Source organism: Corythoichthys intestinalis, chromosome 22 (genome assembly GCF_030265065.1).
Source record: "Corythoichthys intestinalis isolate RoL2023-P3 chromosome 22, ASM3026506v1, whole genome shotgun sequence".
Taxonomy (NCBI): domain Eukaryota; kingdom Metazoa; phylum Chordata; class Actinopteri; order Syngnathiformes; family Syngnathidae; genus Corythoichthys; species Corythoichthys intestinalis.
In genome coordinates, this window is record NC_080416.1 from 20,498,507 (window position 1) to 20,515,993 (window position 17,487).

At 39.7% G+C, this 17,487-nt stretch overlaps 1 protein-coding gene across 4 annotated transcripts in view; it reads right to left on the reverse strand.

Moving 5' to 3' along the window:
• dlgap3 (discs, large (Drosophila) homolog-associated protein 3) overlaps positions 1–10,237 on the reverse strand; it is a 181,582-nt gene extending 171,345 nt beyond the window's left edge. For all 4 annotated transcript variants that reach the window (XM_057828434.1, XM_057828430.1, XM_057828433.1 and 1 more), the window contains exon 1: positions 10,078–10,237. The gene's annotated coding sequence lies outside the window, so the exon portion shown is untranslated. The remainder of the gene's footprint in view (positions 1–10,077) is intronic.
• Positions 10,238–17,487: the final 7,250 nt, after the last annotated feature.

Consider the following 17,487-nt stretch of genomic DNA (forward strand, 5'->3'; position numbering starts at 1 on the left):
CACAGATGAAAAAAACAGTCTGCTTTAACTAAAACCACCCAAACATTTATAGGTTTTCATATTTTAATGAAGATAGTATGCAAACAATGTCAGAAGGGGGGAAAATAAGTAAATGAACCATCACATTTAATATTTGGTGCCCCCAGGGCAACAATAACACTAATGCTTCCTGTAGCTGCAGTTCAGTCTGTCACATGGATCAGGACTAATCTTGGCCCATTCTTCTCTACAAAATTGCTGTAGTTCAGTCAGATTCCTGGGATGCCTGGCATGAATCGGTGTCTTTAGGTCATGCAACAGCATCTCAATGGGGTGCAAGTCTGGACCTTGACTTGGCCACTCCAGAGCGTGTATTTTGTTCTTCTGAAACCATTCTGAAGTTGATTTACTTCTGTGTTTTGGATCATTGTCTTTTTGCAGCATCCATCATCTTTTTAGCTTCAACTGTCTGACTAACGGCCTCAGGTTTTCCTGCAAAACGCCCTGATAAACTTTTAAATTCATTCTTCCATTAATGATTGCAAGTTGTCCAGGCCCTGAGAAAGCAAAACAGCCCCAAATCAGATGCTCCCTCCACCATGCTTCACGGTGGGGATGAGGTATTGACGTTGGTGAGTTGTTCCATTTTTCCTCCACACATGACGTTGTGTGTTACTCCCAAACAATTCAACTTTGGTTTTATCAGTCCACACAGTATTTTGCCAAAACCTCTGTGGAGTGTCCAAGTGCCTTTTTGCAAACATTAAACAAGCAGCAATGTTTTTTTAGACAGCAGCGGCTTCCTCCGTGGAGTCCTCCCATGAACACCATTTTTGCCCATAGTTTTACATATAGTTAATGTGTGCAGAGAGAAATTAGACTGTGCCAGTGATTTCTGTAAGTCTTTAACAGACACTCTAGGGTTCTTTTTTATCTCTTTGAGTATTCTGCACTGAACTCTTGGCGTCATCTTTGGTGGATGGCCACTCCTTGGGAGAGAAGCAACAGTGTTTTTTATGCTTTCCCAGCTTTATACAAATCAACAATCCTTGAGCCCAGGTCTTCAGACAGCTTTTGACCGAGCCATGATGCACATCAGACAATGCTTCTCATCAAGACATTTCTTACCAGGTGTGTGCTTTCCAGTGGGCAGGGCAGCTTTAAACCACTCATCAGTGAGTGGACACACACCTGACTTAAAATGTTTGGTAAAAATTGGTTTCAATTGCTCTGTAATTCTCCTTAAGCAGAGGGCTCACTTACTTATTTTTCCCCCTTTTGTCATTGTTTGCATGCTATCCTCTTTAAAATATTAAAACCTATAAATGTTTGGGTGGTTTTAGTCAAAGCAGACCCTGTATTTTCATCTGTGTGATTTTGACAAAGATCAGATCACATTTGATGTTGATTTTATGCAGAAATGTGAGAAATTCCAAAAGGTTCAGATACTTTTTCATACCACTGTGGTAGGTGAGTGATCAAACATCCAACTGCTCGAAGGACAGGAGAAGAACACCACACACAAACAAGTGCCTCAAATGCCTCTCGAGAGACCAAACCCATATTCTGGAAAAGTAAGACTTTTTCTGAGGCTATGGAGGAAACAACATGATCCCTGCACCGACCATTTCCCTTATACAGCACTGATCCTAAAACTTCCAACTCTGTTCTATAATTCCCTTTTGTTTCTCAGCGAGTGTAGAGACAGACTATGGCGACAGATTGGCCAAAATAGATTATTAGAAGGCATTTCACGCCTGGTTATTATTATGACATGAAATCAATCATTTCCACTGATTATGTTCCATCAGAACATGACATGAGATGAAATAACACTATCTTTTCCTCTATCACCAGAGGTAAGGATTTATGTGATCTAGTATGGCTGATAAATTATGTTTCTTATCACATTTGGGCCATAAATGAGCTGTCATTTTGAGTCATCAAAAGGTGCAGTTACACTTTATGTTAAGCTCTAAAAGTACAATAGAAGAAAAAAAAAAAAACCAAGCCAGATGGCAACTACATCAATTGTCCACTGTTGACAGAGTGGTTTTGGAGTATTTAAAGAGTGTTTCAAATTAAGTCTAGAAGTAGAAAAAAAAAAAACAATGCAGTGATTGTTTCTATGTGAAAGCTAAAAAAATGGGAAATTGTCCAGCGAGGTCATATTACTGACATCTCCATTTATCCATCCATTTACTCACACCTAAAGACAATTTAGTGTCATCAATGGACTTAAGATACATCTTATTTTGGAAATTTGAAAGAGTGCACTTGAGTACCATGAAAAGCCAACACAATGAATTGTCAACATGCAGACTCCACACAAAACATCAATTTAAAAGCTTGCATATTAGGGGTTGAGAAATAAACATAACAACCATGCCTTCATCACTTTGGGTATGAATTTTGCAAGGTTTTTGAGTTGCTACATCAGTGACGCCTAGCAACAATGGCTTCAGGAGGCTCCTGCATTATTCAGAGGTCCCAACAAGCGCCCGGCGTCTGCCATTATCTATTTAAATCTAAGCCCAAGCATGTCCCACTGAAAGTCTGTCCTCCCTCTCCCACCTCCTTGGATGACAAGAGCTGGCAAGGGGAACATGTTCATGCTAAAGAGTGAGAGAAGGTTTCTGCAATCAAATAGGGACACCACGGTGATGGATGAAGGCGTTACGGTGACAGTGAGGAATAAGGAAGATGAGATAGTGAGGGGAGGATTGAGAGAAGAGAATGAAGTGAGGAGGTGGGAGGATTGTACACTGAGGAAAATAATAGCGCACCGCACTGGGAGACAATGACCGGCTGCCATACTTGTGATGAAGCCTAGCATTTAAACTCATCCCCCATGTTCCATCCATCAAAAGACATACTTTCGTGACTCATCGACAGCCATTGCTCATCCACTCCATTAGGTCGCCGGCTCAGCGCCTTTTTTAACACTTGGGCGTGTCTTCTAGCTCTCCCCTGCCCACCAGCACATTGATGCAGTGTCACATTGTGCAAGGATGAAGTCCTCTTGAAACTGTAAAAATATCCAACTAATCCAATCTAGAGTCTTTCAGTGCATTTTACTTAACCACTAATGACTTGAGAGGGTATTATATCCAATCAATCATTATGGTTTTCAAATGGATGACACTCTTGAGTGTATGAGTTATCATTACCAATCTTCTCATACGACAGTTTCTTTGGCTTAGGAGAGAAAATGTCTGAGGTGTATTGACTGTAAAATGTTTTGCACTTTGCACATCAGGCGGTACACTGCTAATCCCATGGGAATAATTTATGAAAAAGCAAATGTACAGAGTGAGAATGCATAATTACTAACCATGAAAATGACTTGGATTTAAAGAACAGTTATGCACACACCTCCTGGGATGCTCCAGCATACAGCATGAGGAAATGTTTTGGTTCTCTTCGTAAACACACACAACTGCAGCATATTTTTCATACTGTATGGATTTTTGAACTGCCGCATTGCTCCCAAGTGTAATGAATGCAATGTTTTCCTCAAGCAATATCTCACAGTGCACACAGTGCATTCGCAGTTTCACTTGATTTTAGCCAATAATGGTCACAACCCTCGCTTGCACGTCCCGCTTGTCAGGGAGGAAGCGATGAGGGTCAGCTGATAGCACTCGCCCATCCTCCGCTCTAACACAAACACAAACGGCTAAATAAACAGTCACGAGCAGAGCTGAGCCAACAAACAACCGCAGCGTTTAACGAGACACACACACAAACACACACACACACAGATGAATAAAGGCCGCCTCGTCTGATGGCCAATTGACTTACAGGCTCGGGGCTTGCTAGAATGGAAAGGGGAACAATTTCATGCCCAAGTGCATCAGAGAGGAAGACACAGGGAACACAGGACCCCCCCGCCCAACCCAGATAGGTTACAGCAATTACTTTCGCCTCTTTAACCTTACTGCGAGCTTTGAAGCTCTGTTTCAGGTTCCCTTTAAACCCAATCATATTTAGTCTAAATCTTGGGAAGAAGAAAAAGTGCTATTGCTGAATGGAAAATTTTGAGCATCAAGAAATTGGACAACTCTTATGCTTGTCCAAGTCGATATACAACATAATGTGGCTGTTGATTGTATTGGTTGCGTCACAGAGAATGATTCAACTAACGGACGCAGTGCTTGATAAACTTACAGTAAGTGTAAACATTCACTGAATGTATGGATATTATCAAGTCAGGTAATGACAAATTGTCTCCACAATTCCCATTGGACAGTGATATGAAATACCAGGCTTAATCATATTGTAGCTTAACAATATATGGTTTTGATTTAGATTTAGTTGAGGTCATTACCACGCAGTTGTGTTTTTGCAGTAACACAGATGTTTAGAACGTATTATTTATTCCCTAACAAAACAACACATTGTTTAAAATGGTCTCTGACCAGGCAAACAAAGAAAAAAAACTGGTAAAATGTAATATCAATGAGCAAAAAGTAACAGCTCAACTCAACAGTGAGCCAGAGCCTGAATGGAGTTCTGGCCGCATTTAAAAGGGAAAAACATCTAGAGAACATCTAAAAAAAAAACTTCTAAACTTAATCAACAACACCTCAGATCACAGAGCAAATCCCTTGAACGTCAGAGGGGGTAGATGAACTCAAACTAGCATCTCCTTGAAAGCATTATGTCATACCTTTGCCCGCTCCGCCAAAGATCATCGACACACTTCATCCGTAGGTAAGCTCTAGTGTTTGTGAATATAACAAACATGATTGAGGTTATGTGTGCTTTAATTCAATTTATAGAAATACTTTTAATCAAGAAATAATTCAATTTGCACATTACTGTATGTATTTTTGTTGCAGTTGACTACACATGCAGACATGAAAGGAGAGACATCGGAGTGACAGAGCACTGATGTTGACGAAGGGCCCACGAGATGACTTTAAAATGGTAAATCCACTAAAGTCAGGATGCAGACTACATTCTTTTCAACAACTAGTTGCAATTTCTTTTTGTCTGCAGCTCTTCTCGTTCTAAAGCCCACACGATCCTTAGAGAGGAGCCAAACTGCCACCCCAATCCTGTTGATGCATCTGGCAAAGACAATTTATTCAAACATTGCATCCGTCTCCAAAGCCATTGCTTCTTTTTGAGAACAAGAGGAAATCAGCTTCAAGGTTTAAAAGCTACTGCATGGTTCAGTTTTCCACTCATGGTTAACCTGTTTTGCTAATTTTCATTTTGTGGTGGATGAAAAGAAAAGTTCGAATGGCTCCATGATAAAAAAAAAACAAAAAAAAAAAACAATGGGTATAGGTAGGTTTTCAGTTGTTAAATTGGTACTGTTACTCAATGAGTTCAGTTTAGTGTTAATTAGCCAATCACACGCTATTGTTTAATCCTAATGCACTATTGAGAAAGTGTTAGCTAAACTATGATGAAATGTAACAGAACAATGATGCTTTGATTATGTCCTTTTCTGTAAAAACATTTCACCAGTGCTTTTATTGTGATGAATGAACGCAAAATTGTTATTTTAAAATTTCTGTTTTGACACTGTAGACCAGAGGTGTCCAAACTTTTTGCAAAGAGGGCCAGATTTGGTGTGGTAAAAATGTGGGGGCCCATCTTGACTGACATCCTTTACGTAGAACAATATATTTAAGCAAATTTTAGCAAGCCATTCTGTGTGTCACATTTGCTTTATTATTTTTTTTTTTAAACTAATAATTTCAACAGTCTCGCAGCTAGCCTTTGTGGCTTTCTCTTTCATCTCTCGGGCTCTTGCGAAATACTGCTGCTGTAAAATTATAACTTCAAGTTGCTTCAATTTCTCGCTATATAGCTTCCCTATAATCTTGTCGTACATGTCAGCGTGTCTTGTTTGGTAATATCGCCTCACATTCAACTCTAAAAACAGCAACTGTCTCTTTGCAAATGAGGCAGACACAGTGGTTGCGTATTTTAGTGAAGAAATAGTCCAATTTCCACCTATCTTTGACGCGTCGGCAGTCACAGTCAACTTTCTTTTTTTTTGTTGATTGTCGCCATTTTAGAAAATTGGGAGTAAAGGGTCACAGGGGGTAATGTTGCTTCGAGTACTGCTGCCTTCTAGTGGGTAAATGACGAGCAGCATTTAGTGTGTAAGCTACTTCATATGCTGGTGGCAGTACTGCTGACCAATTTATTAAGTCTGTGTGTGGGCCAGACGTTATTGATTCTATGACAGAGGTTGTGGGCCGAATAAAATTTGACCATGGGCCGCATTTGGCCCCCGGGCCGAACTTTGGACATGTCTGCTGTAGACTTTCTACTCAAGTGAATCATTGGCTAGAAACAAATCAAACATCTTACATTAATGAAAATATTTTGTTGTATAGTGTGAGTGAGTGAGTGAGTGAGTGAGTGAGTGAGTGAGTGAGTGAGTGAGTGAGTGAGTGAGTGAGTGAGTGAGTGAGTGAGTGAGTGAGTGAGTGAGTGAGTGAGTGAGTGAGTGAGTGAGTGTGAATAACTCAAGGTAAGGGGTAAGGATGTCCCGATCGGATCACGTGATCGGAAATCGGGTTGATCGCACCATTTTTCAAAGGATCGGAATTGGGTGAAAAGGATGGGTTTTTCATTGAAAAAAAATATAGAGTGGTACCTCGACATACGATCGCTTCGAAACACGATCTTTTTGACATCCGACGTAAAATTTGACTCGCCATGTTTCTACATCCGACGACATACTCGAAACACAACAATTTTTGACAGCGCCGTAGTTTCTTTGTTTTGCCGGAAGACGGACGCACGGCTGATTTTCTTGTGAGAGAAATCCACACTGGATCCAAAAAGGTAAGTGCAGGTGGAGGAAAAAAAAGAAAAGGTGACGCTAGCATTGAAATGAAGCTGTAAATGATAGAAAAATCTACGCATGGTGTGTGCATCCATGAACTATTTTGACAATAGGGCCATAGAATTTCGATCTCGGCCGGCTTCGTCAGGTTTCTAATCATTTATTCCATCAACTTGTGTAACACAACACGCCTAGTGTCTGTTGCTGTTGATGCCAGCATCAAAACAGAATTAAAATAGAACCGTGCTTTCTTGCTCACCGTCATGTCAGCCCCGCAGTGCGTTCAGGTACAGCAAAAAAAGTCTGCCACATTAGAACCCGATTCGTTACATTATTACAGGAATTATTATTATTATTATTAGTTTTTTGTATTATTATTATTATTATTATTATTATGATTTTTATTCATAATTTATTTGTTTTGCTCTTTGTAATTGCTATTTGCAGTAGTAACAGCAGTATTTATTCAGGATTTAGTGTAGGTTTTTGGGCTGTGGAAAGAATTATTGGAATTATAATGTATTCTTACGGGAAAATCCTGCTCAACATATGACCATTTCGACTTACAAACAAGGTCCTTGAACGAATTAACTTCATATGTAGAGGTACCACTGTGTTTACGTTTTTCTGCTTCATGCTCGTACGGCGCCAAAGCTTGCGGTTGGTACTTAAAGATGATTGACAGGTTTGTAGCTTTGATCTTGCCAGAAAAGCTTGGTCGCTCTCCGATCGAAGGCACAAATGTGTCAATCATCATTAAACTTACATAAGTGTGATGTGGAAACTCATTGTGTGAGGCTGTTCTGATCAGCCTCAGCGTCAAGGCGTGAGTGGATTTGAGTGGACTCAGTTAATGAAGCATTTAATAAAGACAAGCACTTTCTCTACAATTGTGTTATCTAAAAATAATTAACATTATGAAGGCGGCACAGTGGGACAGAAACATGTTTTAAACTTATGGTTAAAAAACAATTTTTTCAGTATCGGATCGGGACTCGGTATTGGCAGAATCTTAAAATCAGGTGACTCAGGTGCAAAAACAAGCTCATTTATGCTAAGTGTTGTAAGATAATACTGTCTACTGAAAATGAAACAACACATCTGATTTTTCATTATAGCCTAATATCTGAGTATTGGGGTCTAGAATGAGTGGCCATTTTGCCTCACATCATCTAGATCATATGCCTGTTTATAAACATTCTGAAATGCTTTAGCGCACCACATGCCCTCCCACATTGTGTACACATTTAAACAACATGATATATGCCAGCAGTTCTTCCACCCAGTGACAAATTTATAATTTGCATGACTCACTACCAACGAGCCTGCAGTTTCGTCACACTGCCCTCACATCTGAAAGAATTCAAGCGAGAAAATTGCATATGATTGAGGTGGTCTCCAATGGAAACCATGGCAAATTGGGTTCACAAGCAAGGAAAAGAAAAAAGGAAAACAAAGAGAATAAAAAAAAACAGTCACAAAATAATCTTAAGGCAAAAAAAAAAATTAAAAGTGGATTCTTCGTATCCAAAACATTGTGGTTCTGATCAGTTTGTTACCATTTACTATTGCATGTAATATTCAGTCTGGAAGCTAATGATGCACACGTTTTAATGACGGGAGTGCACACTGCATAAAACATCAAAGTCCTGAATGACTCCACCCACACATGCACACAGCACGGCCTTTTTAATTGCATGAATGGAGTGTGACAAACATTTGCATTGTCATTGAGCTTGTTCATCGTACTGAACAACACAGAGTCCAAATTTCAAGAGTAAAATTCCAATTTGGGATAGTTTTGCTTCTTGCTTGCTCATTCCAAATAATATAAATCAGCAACAACAACAAAACATTGATGCCACAGACTCACAACACATCAATCAGAATGATAATAGCATTTCCAAAGTGTCCAATCTGATTGCTTAGTCATCCACTATGCATCTTATAGTCAACATTTGCAGGGAAAAATGTTAACTTATAATTCTGGTTATTATTGAATAATACGCTACTACAAATTTGAGTTGTTATGCCAATTCCTCAACTAACAATCTTTCCACAATCTTTTATTTTGTTTGACTTTCAACTATAAGAATGAGATAGTGTATGTCGGAAAAGTTTTGGTGACACAAAAGACGCATATCAAACCCCAAGTACAGATTTTCCTTTGGGAGTAATCCTTTTTGAGTCTAACTCACATTGCGTGAATTTTCTGCCACACCCTCATGCACTCCTAGAAAAATTGTTCTTGGAGCTTTTCATCTTGTTCTAGGCAGCTTTGCAATCACAGCCATATTAATATCTCGTTTTCAAAAGGATGAACTCCTCTAGCTTGAGAAAGAGAAAAATAGGTAAGTAGTGAGATTGCACCAACATGTGGATGTTCGTCACCGGCCAGGAGGTGTCGGATGCTCGGAGCTATATGAGCAGGCTTAATGTCATGATGAAGCATTCACGATTTGTCCTTTCGCAACTTTCGCCTCTCCGCTGATTGATTTTCAGGCCCTAAATTAACTAGTAGTCAGGGCTTGATGTATAGACAAATTTGTGGCACAAATCCTGAAACTTTGCCAAAACACCTCGTATCACAGAAGCAGCCATTTTGGCATTGAGAGCTCCAACATATGATGTTCCCACCAACTACAGAGGCCGCTAAGTAGTAGGAATGAGTCGATGAGCTCACTGAGACGAATCATATGAGACCAGCTGCAGGCAAAGTGTTCACCATTGCTCAAACGTTCGCTAAAGGTTGCGCTGGGACACTTCTTAATAATCTTAGTGTACACATGTAGTGTACACAAACACACACAGGTAGATTAATTTATGCACACAGCATCCCACACCCCGCTATTAGCAGCACCCCTGGAGGATAAAGGAGGCCGAGGTATTTATGTGATTGATTTTGAACCCTTTCCTTAGTGCAATGCAGTGCAAATAATTGTAATAGCTCCGCCTGCTGCCTCTTGTGCTTCCTCTGACTTAAAACACAGCAGCGCAAACCGCATAGAGGCAGTGCGCTTTCACGGTCAGCGAACATTTACGCACGGATGGAATTGGTGTGTGTTTAAGGTCATCTGCAACTTCTATTTTGTTCTTGCTGTCAACTTGACACAGCTGAAAGACGCGCAACAGAGATGAAAGCACCATCACTACTCAGATGGGCTGCACCAAACACCCCATCTGCATCAAATCCTGTCTTAACATCTACAGCACCATATTTACCCTGGCGTGTACGCTTAATGAGCATGCAGAAAGTAACTACAATCTAAGATCCTTCTTACCTTGTAGCAGGCAGTTGCAATCTTCAGTGGGGTGTTACAAACGTCCGCGTCTTCCCGCAGCTCCCCCGACCACTGTGCAGGCAAGGATTGAGATGCAGCAGTGAAAGCATGGTGCTCCAATCCTCCAATACGCTCTCTCGCTCTCTCTCTCTCTCTTGTGCTCTCTCACACCCATCTTCCTTGCCTCTTCACTTCCATATGTGGTTCACATGCAGAGATCCCCAAAGACATGTTAGAGGCAACCAATCGGTCAACAGGCGGGTCTATACACCAACTTGAACATTCCATCATTTAAGAAATATAATGGCTATATTATAAATGCATGTGTATCTTCAGGGTGAACTTGCAGAGAATATATATAGATATATAGATGACAAGAAGGGAAAGAACATTAGATTGAAGAAATCGGCATGAAAAAGCCATCAAGATGCTCAAGACCTGGTAACCTTTTTCGTTTTGTGATAATAGTATCAATGGAAACTAGAGGCTAGTATAACACGTATGTATTTTTAGACATTGTAAACAAACACACACACTTTATGCTTATAGCAGTTTTAGCTGTTATGAACTAATTCACTGCACGTCCAGGTATATGTATAGTATTTACAGAGCATATGGTGTGGTAGTTAATAAAAGTAGAGGAAAATATGTATTAAAATCACTCATTGACAGCGATAGATTCACATAAATTAGAACTGGGGGTATTGGGCTTGTCCATCCAGGAAAGATTGCACTTCTTTTCAGCATATTAACTTCCAAACTGCTGGTGTCATATTGGATATTTCTTTCAGTATTCAAAGTCACCACACATCAAGCACTTAACTTAAATGGGTCATCGAGATGGAGTGAGTGAGAAAGCGTGTGTTCTAACAATAGGCCAATGCGTCCATTTAAGGGCTGTATGAATGTTTCATGCCAAATGCATGCAAATCATTGTTTGATGGCACTAATCCAAAAGTTCATTTACATTTTTTTAAGAAAAAAAAAAAAACTGTAAAAAATAAGTGTTTTTTTCTCATTTACTGCAAAAATTCAAACCAGACAGAAACTATGCTATTAGGCTAACAGAATAATAATGACCTACATTTCCTCCCGTCCACTTGAGACACTCAACAGGCTCAGGGGGTGTCGTGAAACACTTGAGGCACAGTTGAATACATTATCGACCTCTAACCAAATCTACGAGATGAGATCAAAATAAGGGCGAGTCAATGTGCTCGTATCTAAGCAGATATTTCTCAATGCAGTCTAGTGTACTGTACAAAATTAGCAAAGTAGACTACATTAAAGTGTGCACTCTTTTAAGCCTCACAAACACCTTGATTTTCACAGCTGCAGCACAACACCTTAGGTATTAATTTCTTACCTCACGTCTTTGAATTCACTGCAGCTGCACCTATTGAGACAAGCCAGGATCCAAAACAGCAGCAAACAACCTGAGGTTATTTCACTGCTGCAGTAAAGCTTTGTTTCTTAACTCTAACTCCTCAAAATCTAACAGATAGCATCTTAAGTATTATCCAGTTCGTTTCAGTTTACTGTAAGGCCATTTTTTTTTATATTTGCCTGATTCCTTTGGGTTGGACATAAAAATATGGCTATGTGACAGTTAATTTCTGGGTATTTACAATCTGGATTTTTATAGTGCCTGTGACCCCATGATATCAGAATATATCTGCATCGAATCTCCAGACATAATTCTAATTGAACAGGATTGGATTGATTAGACTTATTCTGGGGACATTGTTTTTCCTCTCCTTAAACAAGTATATTTTCACTATACTTCACTTTATTTATAGCATACAACAACAAAAACAAGGTATAAAGACATATAAGCATGGAAAACTACATCGGACAACATGATGGTTTCAGTACCATGGCCAGTGACCCAAACAGGCTCCACTGGCAAGACTTCTTCTCGATAAGTAGTTTTGTCACATTATACCTTATCATGATTCACTGTATAATGTCCTATACTGTGACGGTCTCAGTGTGACCCATTCTAGCATGTAATCGAGTGATGTAAGTGGGTACAACTATTTCTTACAATTATGCGCTGATGGATGAGTTACTACAAAGTACTCGAGGAAATCTGCACGCCCGGCCACATCAAGTTTCAACATGCATCAGCAGGTTCAACCTGAACTTTGCCGAGTCCTCCTCATCGCATGCTAATGCTCATTCAAAGCACAGAGCTAGAGGAAAATAACTTTCAGCTTCCTTGGTTTGGACTGTCTCTTTGGTCAGTTACATTCGTGGCATGCCATTTGCCTGCATACACTAGCAGGAGTATAGTAAACTTCCACTCAATGTATGAAAGACAGGCTTATGAATATGAATTAGTTTACAGGGCTTCCTATGGAAATATGATCTAGTTAAATAATGTCCAATTAAAATCAACTGTCTTTCCTTATAGTTAAACCTACAGTGGTGCGAAAAAGTATCTGAACCTTTTCAAATTTCTCACATTTCTGCATATAATCATCATCAAATGTGATCTGATTTTTGTCAAAATCACACAGATGTAAAAACAGTGATTGCTTTAACTAAAACCACCCAAACATTTATAGATTTTCATATTTTAATGAGGATAGCATGCAAACAATGACAGAAGGGGGAGAAAATAAGTGCCTCTGTGTAAGGAGACTTAAAGAGCAATTGAAAACCATTTCTACCAAACAATTTAAGTCAGGTGTGTGTCCAATCACTGCTGAGTGGTTTAAAGCTGCCCTACCCACTATAGAACACACACCTGGTAAGAACTGTCTTGATGAGAAGCATTGTCTGATGTGCATCATGGCTGTCTGAAGATCTGCGATCAAGGATTGTTGATTTGTAAAAGCTGGGAAAGGACACAAAACCATCTCTAAAAGTCTGGATGTTCATCAATCGACGGTCAGAGGAGTTGTCTACAAATGTTTTGGCAATGTTGCTTCTCTCCCAAGGAGTGGTCGTCCACCAAAGATTTCAGCGCAGAATACTCAGAGAGGTAAAAAAGAACCCTAGGGTGTCTGCTAAAGACTTACAGAAATCACTGACACAGTCCAATATCTCTGTGCACACATCAACTGCAGTGAACCTCGACATACGATCGCTTCGACACACGATCTTTTCGACATCCGACGTAAAATTTGACTTGCCATTTGTTCCTACATCCGACGACACGCTCGAAATACAACGACATGACACCACCGCGGACGGAAGCACGGCAAATTTTCCTGTGAGAGAAATCAACACAGGTTTCAAAAAGGTTTATACAGATGGTCAAACAAGGAAAAATTGACACTTACCATTGAAATGAAGATGCAAATTATAGAAAAATATGAGCGTGGGGTGCGCATCCGTGAACTGGCTCAACAATACATCTCCACGGTCTTTCTCTGACCACCGTCCGCCAGTATTTTTAACTAAAGATGATAATTATTATTGTGGTAACATCGCCAAAGAAATCGCCAGCTTCGTTAGGATTTTATCATTAATTTCAGAATTTATCCAACAAAAAACGCTTCCTGACCGCCAAAATTGACAGTGTTCTCAAGAAAACATTGAAAGCGAAAGTAAACTCTCAGTCACTCCGCTTCCTCTTTGTCACGTCAGCCATGCAGTGCGTTCAGGTACAGAAAAAAAAACGTCCGCCACATTACAACCCGATTCGTTACACTATTACAGGAATTATTATTATTACTATTATATTATTATTCCGAATGTATTTGTTTTGTTATGTGTAATTGCCATTTGTAAAGGTAACAGCAGTTTTTATTAAGGATTTAGTGTAGGTTTTTGGGCTGTGGAACGAATTAATGGGATTACAATGTATTCTTATGGGAAAATCCTGCTCAAGATACGACCATTTCGACTTACAAACAAGGTCCTGGAACGAACTAACTTCGTATGTAGAGGTAGTACTGTAAATGTAAAACTATGGCCATGAATCGTGTTCATGGGAGGACTCCACGGAGGAAGCCACTGCTGTCTAAAAAAAACATTGTTTGTTTAACGATCACAAAAAGGCACTTGGACACTCCACAGATGTTTTGGCAAAATATTTTGTGGACTGATGAAACCAAAGTTGAATGGTTTGGGAGTTCACACAATTTCATGTGTGGAGGAAAAATGGAACAGCTCACCAACATCAACACCTTATCCCCACTGTGAAGCATGGTGGAGGGAGCATCATGATTGGGGCTGCCCAACTAGCCCTAACCCTTTGTTTCTTCTCAAGTCAGCATACATCAACCCAACTGGACTGCATGAACTCATCTTTTTTCAAAAACAACAGCTGCTACATTGATTACAAACAAGTGTGATGTACTTCATGGATGTTTAATCCTCTCCATTGCCCATAGCATGGGGAATCTTGCTATTCTGCACACTCTGCTTCCCTGCCATCAGCTGTTGACTTTATGGTTCAACAGTATTAATACAGTATACATACAGTGGGGCAAATAATAAGTCAACCACTAATTGTGCAAGTTCTCCCACTTGAAAATATTAGAGAGGCCTGTAATTGTCAACATGATTAAACCTCAACCATGAGAGACAGAATGTGAAAAAAAAAAACAGAAAATCACATTGTTTGGTTTTTAAAGAATTTATTTGCAAATCATGGGGGAAAATAAGTATTTGGTCAATACCAAAAGTTCATCTCAATACTTTGTTATGTAAACTTTGTTGGTAATAACGGAGGCCAAACGTTTTCTGTAACTCTTCACAAGCTTTTCACACACTGTTGCTGGCATTTTGGCCCATTCCTCCATGCAGATCTCCTCTAGAGCAGTGATGTTTTGGGGCTGTCGTTGGGCAACACGGACTTTCAACTCCCTCTGCAGATTTTCTATGGGGTTGAGACCTGGAGACTGGCTAGGCCACTCCAGGACCTTGAAATGCTTCTTATGAAGGCACTCCTTTGTTGCCCTGGCTGTGTGTTTGGGATCATTGTCATGCTCAAAGACCCAGCCATGTCTCATCTTCAATGCCCTTGCTGATGGAAGGAGATTTTCAATCAATATCCCTCCATACATGGCCCCATTCATTCTTTCCTTTACACAGATCCGTCGTCCTGGTCCCTTTGCAGAAAAACAGCCCCAAAGCATGTTGTTTCCACCCCCATGCTTCACAGTGGGTATGGTGCAATTCAGTATTCTTTTTCCTCCAAACACGAGAACCTGTGTTTCTACCAAAAAGTTCTATTTTGGTTTCATCTGACCATAACACATTCTCCCAGTCCTCTTCTGGATCATCCAAATGCTCTCTAGCGAACCGCAGACGGGCCTGGACGTGTACTCTCTTCAGCAGGGGGACACGTCTGACAGTGCAGGATTTGAGTCCCTGGCGGCGCATTGTGTTACTGATAGTAGCCTTTGTTACTGTGGTCCCAGCTCTCTGTAGGTGATCAACTAGGTACCCCCGTGTGGTTGTGGGATTTTTGCTCCCCATTCTTGTTATCATTTTGACGCCACGGGGTGAGGAGGGTGCTGAAAGTCCGTGTTGCCCAACGACAGCCCCAAAACATCACTGCCTTAGAGGAGATCTGCATGGTGGAATGGGCCAAAATACCAGCAACAGTGTGAGAAAAGCTTGTGAAGAGTTACAGAAAACATTTGGCCTCCGTTATTGCAAACAAAGGGTACATAAAAAAGTATTGAGATGAACGTTTGGTATAGACCAAATACTTATTTTCCACCATGATTTGCAAATAAGTTCTTTAAAAATCAAACAATGTGATTTTCAGTTTTTTTTTTTTCACATTCTGTCTCTCATGGTTGAGGTTTACCCATGTTGACAATTACAGGCCTCTATAATATTTTCAAGTGGGAGAACTTGCACAATTAGTGGTTGACTAAATACTTATTTGCCCCACTGTATCATGCAGCCTATTATAATAAGATAATATACTTCTAAAAAAATCATGAGACACAATACATAAACTATAAGGCTGGCTCAAGTGATAGAGTGTCCAGTGACTGAAGAGTTCAGAATGTGTTAAAGTGTCCTTGGGCAAGCCACTGACCTAACCCTAACCCTGAAATAAATGAGAAACTTATCATGTGCCTTACCAGGTTAAACAAATAAAACAATTTTAAAAATGAAAAAGATAAACATATAACAAAAGGCACAATACAATCTGATACTATAAGGTATCATCTGATTCTGATCAGATACCATTTGATTAACTATAATTCTATAAAGTGCTGTAGGGAAAATAATACCCCAGAAGATAAGCCCATTTAGGATGTCGTGTGATACTAGTAATGTTCGTCTTGATGCATGTTATTACATTGTGTAGATGTTTAAAATAAAACTAGGAAAGGGAGAACATTTGTTAATTAGCCCCCAACTTGTTTTAAATTACCTTAGACACTAGCCTGAAAATATTACTTTTTACAGTTGTTAAGGTTTTTCTATTTGATAAAATTTGTCAGAAACTTAAGCAAGATTGACTGGCTATCTGTTTGTCTCACCGCAATAGTGGCAGTTATTAATTTAGTAACTCAAGGCAAGACTGAATAAAAATGTACCGGTATTTATTTATCCATGTGGGAAAAAAAATCACAAATGCAAGCATGCATCTAGTATTTTCCTTTTTTTCTTCAGTTTTACATCAGTGTTAAAGAATTGTAGTTCTCTGATTTCATATATCTCAAGTAGTAGTAGGAGTAGTAGTAGTAGTACTAGTGCAACGTCACATAATGAATTTACCTGACTTTAACTGAAAATACTACGTTTAAAAAAAGGCCTGCACATACAAGAACATATATGATATACATAATTGGCGTTATGAAGAAATCTATTTCTTGTGTACACAATATACGGTACACCCTGAGAAAATAATGGAAACGAGTGATAGCAGATCTGCTGGTGAGAGACTGGCTGGGCTGAACAAGGCAATTATTTTAATTGCAAACTGCACATGCAGGGAGGAAGACTGCAAAACATAACACATCCCCTGAATGCAAACAGTTCTATTACAGTGGCTCGTCACTTCTTTTTTTACTTGTCTACAGATAGAAAGAAGCAAGAACTTAGCAAGACAGTGATCTGCCAAGATGATTTACTTTCAATTAGATTTTGACAGCGCGCGTTCCCTTCACTGCCCTCCGAATCTACATTTTGGGACATGGCGCTTCAGCATTGATTGGGTTGAACCTTGAGGAGATGACCTCTGACTAAACAATTTAATTTGACTGAGTGGGGTGTCCAGGTGACGTCAACATCTGCCATTTTTAGATTGCTTCGTCATGCAGAATGGTATTTGTAGTTTACTTGATTAGGTCCAATTTTCTCTTTGGTTGCAGTGAAGGTTTTAGCACATTGAAATTTTCAGTGTTGCAATTTACACATCAAAACAGTATGCTGGGTGCTTTTTCCAGCCAAAACCGATATGAGAACTTCTTCGCTTGCAGCATTTTT